Genomic DNA, 8,717 nt, shown 5'->3' on the forward strand with positions numbered 1-8,717 from the left:
GCACCCTCTGCAGCACCGGGGGGTTCCGGGCCTTCACCCCCGCCTTGCGGTGGGTGCGATGGCCACACAAGTTCAAGCCGGAGATGTCGCCCCGTTACGATGGTGCGGCGGATCCGGCGGCCTTCCTGCTAGCATACGAGGAGGCCATCCTGGAGGCCGGGGTGACGATAAAGTCATGGCCTACTGGCTCCAATTGGCCCCCGCTGGCGTGCCGCGCGCCTGGCTCCTCCACGTGCCGAAATCCTCTGTGACCTCCTGGGAGGAGCTGCGAGACCTCTTCATCGCATGCTTCGAGGGACCAGCACCCCCGTCATCGTGTCCCTCCTCGGCGGCTCGCTGGCTCCGCCCTCGAACCGTCACATCAAGTCGTTCTTTCGCCGGATCGGCGATGCCTCTGCACGGCAGGGGACTCCCTCGGGTTGGGTGGCGCCCAAGGCCGACCTGATCTTTGACTCAAGGGATCACCAAATCACAACCGTCGGTTTGGGCGTGCTTCCGATGCTTTTCATGCGGACCATTTGCGGCGTAGCCGTTACCAAGAACCTCATCGACGGAGGCGTGGGCCTCAACGTGCTCTCCGTGGAGGCTTTTATCCTCCTTCACATACCGCTTGAGCGGCTCTGCCCCAGCAAGCACTTCTCCGGAGTCGGCGGCGGCTCTTCCAACCCCCTGGGGCAGATCCGTCTCCCCATGACCTTCGGCACACGCGACAACTACTTCACTAAGCTAATCGACTTCGACATCGCCAACATCGGCTTACCGTACAACGCCATCCTCGCGTATGCGGCGCTGGCCCAATTCATGGCGGTTACTCATCCTGCCTACAACCTCATGAAGATGCCAGGGAGCAAGGGCGTCCTCACCATGTCCGAATACACCAAGGAAGTGTTGGCGGCCTTCAAACTCGCCTTCAGGGCCTCGGCGGCAGCCTGCCTGGACGGTAAGGCCGTGCCAAGGGCCAAGGGGTCTGTGCCGACCAAGAAGAAGCAGCTATTCACTCAAGGTCAAGCCAAGACGAAGCAAATATCGGTCAACGACGACGGGGCCTCTGGCACCACCTCTACCATAGGTGCTGACCTCGCCCCAGATCAAGAAACGGAGTTGGTGGACTTCTTGTGAGCGAACAAGGAAGTATTCGCCTGGGACCCTAAGCAGCTAGTTGGGGTCCCGAGAGGAGTGATTGAGCATCATCTGAGGGTGTTCCCCAATGTGCGCCCTGTGAAGCAGAAGGCGAAGCGACAATCCATGGAGAAGCAGTCTTTTATCGTTCAGGAAACCCGCAAGCTGGAGGCAGAAGGTGTCTTTCGCGAGGTCTGGTACCCAGAGTGGCTGGCAAACCCAGTCGTCGTGCCGAAGAAAGGAGGGAAGGAACGCATGTGTGTCGACTTGACCAACCTCAACAAGGTTTGCCCTCAATACCCATTCACGTTGCCACGCATCGACCAAATTGTCGACTCCACTGCGCAGTGTGATCTGCTATGTTTCTGGATGCGCTCTCAGGCTACCACCAGATCAAGATGGCAGTGGAAGATGTGGAGAAAACGTCTTTCTTGACCCCATGCGGAGTATACTGCTACTCTTGCATGCCATTCAGACTACGTAACGCAGGAGCGACCTTCCAGTGGCTGATGCACATCGCCTTGGGGCGGCAGCTTGGGAGAAATGCTGAGGCCTATGTCGATGACATTGTGGTGAAGTCTCGGGAGGCGGAAACTTTTATTTAGGACCTGGAGGAGAACTTCGTGAGCCTGCGCCAGGTGGACTTGTGGCTCAATCCGGAGAAGTGCATATTTGGTGTCCCTTCCGGCAAGCTCAAGGCTTCCTCGTGTCCCACAAAGGGATCGAGGCCAACCTGGAGAAGGTCAAGGCAATCAAATACATGAGCCCACCGCACAACCTCAAGGAGATGGAGAAGCTTGCAGGCTGCGTGACTTCATTGGGGCGCTTCATCTCCAAGTTAGGGGAGTGCGCCTTGCCGTTCTTCAAGCTGGGGAAGAAGAAGGGTCCGTTCGAGTGGACCCTCGAGGCCGACCTGGCATTTCAAGACCTTAAGAGTCACTTGACCAGCCCGCCGGTGATGGTGGCGCCTCGTCCTCATGAGCCCTTGGTACTCTACCTGTGTGCCACACCCCACTCCACCAGCGCGGCACTGGTGGCCCTCAGAGAGGAGCCCCAAGTCAAGGGCCCGCCAAATGGAGACGCTAAGCGGGATGAGGCTGCACAACACCAAGGCGATGCCCTTGAGACAGCGGCTGCCCGGGCTAGTCATCAAGCCCTAGGAGCTAGAGATCCACAGGAAACACCTCAGTCCCCGGGTGCCAAAAACTCCATCAGCTCTTCCGCCCTTGTCGAGCACCCAGTGTACTTCGTCAGCACAGTGCTACGAGATGCGAGAGTACGGTACCCCATGCCTTAGAAGCTCTTGCTTGCGCTCTTGGTGGCCTCATGTAAGCTGCGCCACTACTTCCTGGGTTACCCCATCAAGGTCGTCTCAGCGTACCCATTGGAGAGAGTGCTCAGGAGCCCCAATGCTGCGGGAAGGGTCACCGAATGGAACATCGAACTACAAGCATCTCACCTAGAGTTCAGCACAACCAGGGTCATCAAGAGGGCTGCGCTCACAACCTTTGTGGCAAAATGGACCGATACCCCTCTCGCCGAGGAGTGAAGCGCTAGATGGCAGGGTCGTGCGCTAGGGCGCGGGGGCTGGAGCCGTGCTCATCTCGCACACTTAGGACAAGCTTTACTACGCCGTGCAGCTCTACTTCCAGCGGGGAGAGAAGGTGTCCAACAACATCGCAGAGTATGAGGGTCTCATCGCTGGCCTCAAGGATGCGGTGGCCCTGGGGGTGAAACGCCTCACCATCAAGGGAGACTCGCAACTCCTCGTCGACTTCTCCAACAAGGTGTACAAGCCAAAGTATGAGCACATGGAGGCATACCTCGCGGAGGTGCGCAAAATGGAGAAGCAGTTCCTGGGCCTGGAGCTACAACATGTGCCTCGTAGCACCAACAAAGAGGCCGATGACATCGCCAAAAGAGCATCCAAGCGGCTACCCCAAGAGCCTGGCGTCTTCGACGAGCGGCTGTTCAAGCCTTCGGCGGCACCTATGCCTATGGAGCCGACACCACCTCAGGAGGAACTGCCCCAGCCACCAGCCTCGGGAGCCCCCGCCTGCGGCCCGACCTCAGGATAGCGCCTCCTCTTAGTGCTCGAGCCTCAAGAGGGGTGCTAGATCAAGGAGTTCAAGGCGTACCTGACGCAAGGCACGTTGCTAGAGAAGGAAGAAGACGCGGAGCGTGTGGCCCGGCAGGCTACGACGTACTACATTCAGGATGGTGAGCTATACAGGAAGCGGTCAAATCATGTCTCTATACGATGCATTTCCAGGGAACAGGGGAATGAGTTGCTGGCTGACAAACATGGCGTAGACTGCGGGCGCCACTTGTCATCGTGCATCATAGTCGGCAAGGCTTTCCGAGTAGGGTATTACACCACAACGGTGGCCCGAACCAGTATAAATATTGTGTCTCTTGTTCTTTGGGTTCGTCGAGCTAGGTCGTGAGATAATAATGAGTGCTAGCTAGAGGAGGGGGAGATCTTCATGCGCACCCCAGTGTTCGAACCTCAAGGGTTTTGTCGGAACCCGAAATCCCACAGGCCCGTAGAAGGCCCATGGAAGACACATGGATCCTACGGCCCGTGGAAGGCCCACGGATCATACAGCCCATGGAGGGCCATGGTCACTACAGCAGGTAGCCGGACCATGGTCACAACAGTCTGTGTGTTGCCTTGGTTATTGTGTCCTAGTTTATTGTGGCCATTAGAAAAACACGGAAAAAGAACTACAGTGACTACAAGCAAACAACGAAACAAGACAATAAGGAAATAAATAAGCAAGGAACTAACGCTAGGCTATTACGGCTATTAGACATATTACATCCACTGGGCATCAAACTTTGCCACCAGTGCAAATATAGTGAACAAAGCAGCTTATTACATACACTGGCCGTCAAAATTGGCCACCAGCGCAAATAAGCGCGATAGCCAAACAAGTCCAGAACTGAAACAACTTCACAAGAGCTCAAGAAACTTATCCTTGGTATCCACCATGCTGGCAATAAGCTTAGCAATCTTGTTAGCTTTGTCCTGTTTGGCGCTAAAATCCTCCAACGCTTGTTGTTGCACTAGAAAGTATGCATCTGAATGCTGCAGGGACTTCCGCAATCCTTCTGCTTCTTGTCGCAGAAGCTGATCGATGTCTTTCACCTTGTAGTTGAGACTCAAGAAACCAAACTGATTCATACAACGAGTTGAGTGGCCAGTAACTCAAACACTAAACCAAGACGGGACTTCGGGGTTGTCTCACTGTCTGTAACATAGTTTTCCTTAGCTATTTTATCATCTTTGTTGGAGACCAACAAGGATGTCTCACTATCCTGAACCTTATTTGCATTACTTCCTTTATCATTGCTTAATAAGGCACTCTTCCCCAATATTCTGTCAGCACTCTAAAAGAAGAAACAAGCAGACACCTAACATGTTTAGCATGTACTAGTATATGAAACTCATTTCGGTGAACTAGTTCATTAGTAAGGTGGACATGATTAAACTACCAAGTCTTCTATTGCCAAGTAGTACATAACAAAAGCATCAAACAAACATATATCTATGTCCTATGGTCACTACATTGTCTTGCCAAATCAATATAGAGACATGGTTCAATCATATCAGTTCAAGACAAAGAAGCACTGAAAGAATACAAAGCGTGGGAAACTACATGGCACAACAAGATTTCAGATGGGTACCATGGGTCTACACGTACAACAACACAATTGGCTCTGTTGTGATGCTAGTAATGTGCATGATATGAGAAGTCAATTGTATACACAATTGAATTCAAATCAACAGAGGTATTGATATGAGAAAACTTTTAAAGAAACATGCGTGAACATACCTGTTGTGCCATTGGAGTTTCGCTTGGATCGTTCAATTTAAAATAAGTTTGTATGAGTAAATATAGTGATACAAGAGAAAAGAAATATGCACGATAGCAATGGAATATTAAAAGAGAACAATTGTTCTTCATGTTTAAGCACTTGTTCAACATGAACAGAGTACAGTAAGACGCAAGAATATAGTACTTAAAATAGAAAATGAGCTCATAGACATTACAACATTCTTGGTTCGGGACTAGTAAAGAACAAGGCATTCCCAGTCATCATCGAGTAAATGTGTCTCAGGAGAACGTAAGGGAATTTGATGTGTTTCTTTGCTAGTGAAGTACGTTTTCTTCAGGTAATTCCGATACTAGCACCAAGCATTCTTGAAGATAGCAGAGGTATTAGCACATGTTAGCTCATCCTGAGTTTCCAAATCGGTCCTTCTCTATATAGCGAAATGTGAAAATTTGTTGTATTATGACCATCATGGAGGTAGAATGTATGGTACAAAGCAAAGTAATTGCCATGAATAACATTACTTACACATAACTCCTAGTCAAACACCTGCAACTGGCATTTTCCTTCATCTTCGGTATAATATTTCCATGATGGGAAGATACGCACATAGGATTTAACAACATCAAATACGATAGATGCTAAACTACGACTAGCTGGTTGTGCTTCCTCCACAGGAATAGGTGTACTAACTGGTGGAGTTGGGGTTCACCGTGGTAGTACTGGCGCTTTGGGCACTAGAGCTGCCTTACTGACTGCTCTTGTTTGGGAGCTCTGTGGTGGAGATGGTGCTGTGTCAACAAGAACTGGGTTACTATCTGCTGGGTTGGGGTTAGATTGGGTGAAGCTGGTTCTCTGTCCATTGCAGTAGGGGTACAATCTGCGAGAGTCTAGGTTATGTGTGGTAGGGCTGGTTCTCGTGCATGTACAACCAGGGTGCTATCTCCACCAAGCGGTAGCACCATTTTAATTGAAGACCGTGTTTTTACTCCACTAGATACTGGCATCACCCGCTCCAATTCAAATGGCTGATAAACAAGAAACATAGTTGAATGTACAGACATTGTATGAGAGACAGATGCAATAGATAGTGTGGAAAAAATAAGGCATGAAATAGTTGACATGTATATTGTTTAACTAAAACAGATAGCATGACATAATTTCACATATATGATGTCTATCTAAACTTGATAGCATAGCATAACATAATTCAAAGTTATGATGAATAACTAAAAAGGATCGCATGACATAATTCACATCCGTTTTATCTAAGTAATCATGATCGCATGATTTAATTCGCATATGTGATTTATGTGCTAAGCAGATGGCATTCACATATATGATGTATGAACTAAGAACATGATGTTGAATATTGTGTATAGTATGTATAAACTATGCAATGCAAGACACCATATGCATGATATGAGCAGTATAATCGTGCCAAGTTAGAGCATACACCTCGGTGGGGGAATAAGACTGATCATCTATCTCTGAATCCATCTCTGAGGAGCTATCGGGACCCAACAAGAGATCTGCTTCGACAGGTAGCACTGTCTGCTCTGAAGGCCATGTTTTCACCCCCGATTTTTCCATCTCCCGCCCAAATGGCTGATTCATCGGAAGAGTAGTTTAATGTAAAAACATTGTCGACAAATGGAAATGTAATGAAGAAAAGGATGGGCAAGATATCATTCAAATATATGATGCCTGGTTAAACATGATGGCATTGCACATTTCACATATATTATGGCTTGCTAAAAGACATGAGACTGCATAATTCCCATATATGATATAGAAACTAAACTGGTGGCATTACAGATCATGTCTAAACTAAGCAGATGACATATATGATGTCGAAAGTAGGCACTTCAAGACAACATATGCATGATATGACTAACATCATCATGCTAAGTTAGAGCAAACACCTTGGGGGGTAAGTAGGAGTGGTTAGTTGCGTCTGAATCCGCCTTAGAACAGATATCTTCCTTTAGATTACAATCTGGAGAGGTGGAGGTTGCCATTGAACCCACCATGGAGTGTTGTCTACATTCCATTCTATTGCCGTGCAAAGCTCTTATCTTTTTCTCTACATGTTCAACATGATTGTGTACAATATCTGACATGCATACAAAAAATATGGTGAGATTATGTAAGGAGAGCATGCAGAAATCTAGAGTGATGGTAACAACTAGTGGATGGATCCAGAAATAATGATAGGAGGCTCATGATTGCTTTAGTTTAATAGAAAGACAGATGATGATTGCTTTACTATTTCTTTCCCACCCAAGATGAACAACATAGGGATACCCTAGGTGAACTAGATATTAGACAAAGATACTATTCATTGTTTCCTTGATATGTGCCCCACAACTAATTTAGAACTCAAGTTTGAACATTAATTTGGACCTGACTTGTAGTCTAAGAGGTGAACATGATGATAAAGCAGCAGATAATTTTAAGCAATGCATAACATAAGCCAAAACAAAAGAGTGTGTCCTCTCTTGTGGACCCGTGTACTCCTCATGTTCATCTACTGAGTCAATGATGGTGATGTTGTTGCGGTGGGTGCCGGCGGCAGGGAAGAAGATCTGAGGCAGCGAAAGATGGTCAAGAGTCGTGATGTATGGTTTGGTGGATGCTTCTGTCGATGGAGCAGATCATGTGAGGTGGACGACGTCGCGGCAGGAGTAGGACAAACCACACAAAGTTTTCTTCAACACCTACCTGTAACTCAAGTAATTTTGTAAGGTCTCATTTGGCTTGCATGATTCTAAAAACGCAAGGATAGGAAAAACACTGGAATAGGATAGGAATGCACATGGTAAACACAGCATTTGTAAACACAGGATTTTTGTCAACTTGGGTGTTTGGTTCACATGAATTGGAAGAGCAGAGGAATGCAAAGAAACATGGCCAAAATAAAGTGAAACCATATGAAAGCGTGTACACTTAGAATGCTATTCTGCCACTAATGCACTTGGTCTTGTTTTCAAGCTTAGGATTTTGAAAAGTAGGTCCAGGTGGATGTTTTGCTCCATTCATTTCAACAATATGCATGAATAATTGAATAGTAGAGTACCATAGGAAAATTTCCTATTGCTATGTTTTTTCGTTGAACCAAAATAGCCCTAATGGATCGTCATGAATGTAGAGTAATTAGTGATGCGAAAAGTGTACAACATTTTTGTCGTAGCCGTGTTGACCTCAACATCATTGGGTTGGTTGCTGAAGAAGTTGAGGCAGAGGTGGCTGACGGAGGTGTGGAGGAAGATCTGAGGAATTTGTAGACGGCGTCCAGGGCACTGCTCTCTTGTGATGGATAGTTCTGTCCTTGGAGCAGCTCCGGCGAGCCGTAACACGTCGACGCTGAAGCAGCACAAGATAGACATCGTTAATCTCATGTGGGATTCTAATAGCATCTCGAGTAGATGATGTAAAATACATTACCAAAAATTGATATATGTAAAATTTACATAACCAAAAACCACCGGACTACAACAAATGAGGTAAAAATTGTTGACTCTGAACTTAAGTGTTGAAACGGAAATTTACTATGGAATCTGAATGTTACTATTGAAACTGAACACAATGGTAGCATAGAGGCACTTCACATGTAGTTTAGGGAGGGCCTGCGGTTCATCTTGAACCTGCACCCCCTGAGCCGCCAACCACCACCAGTCGAACCGCCGGCCCCGCCGCCTCGCTGCCCCGAAACCACTCCCCACTACCGCTCCACCGCCACCCCGGCCAGCCCTCTA

This window comes from Triticum dicoccoides, chromosome 6A, assembly GCF_002162155.2.
Source record: "Triticum dicoccoides isolate Atlit2015 ecotype Zavitan chromosome 6A, WEW_v2.0, whole genome shotgun sequence".
Classification (NCBI taxonomy): domain Eukaryota; kingdom Viridiplantae; phylum Streptophyta; class Magnoliopsida; order Poales; family Poaceae; genus Triticum; species Triticum dicoccoides.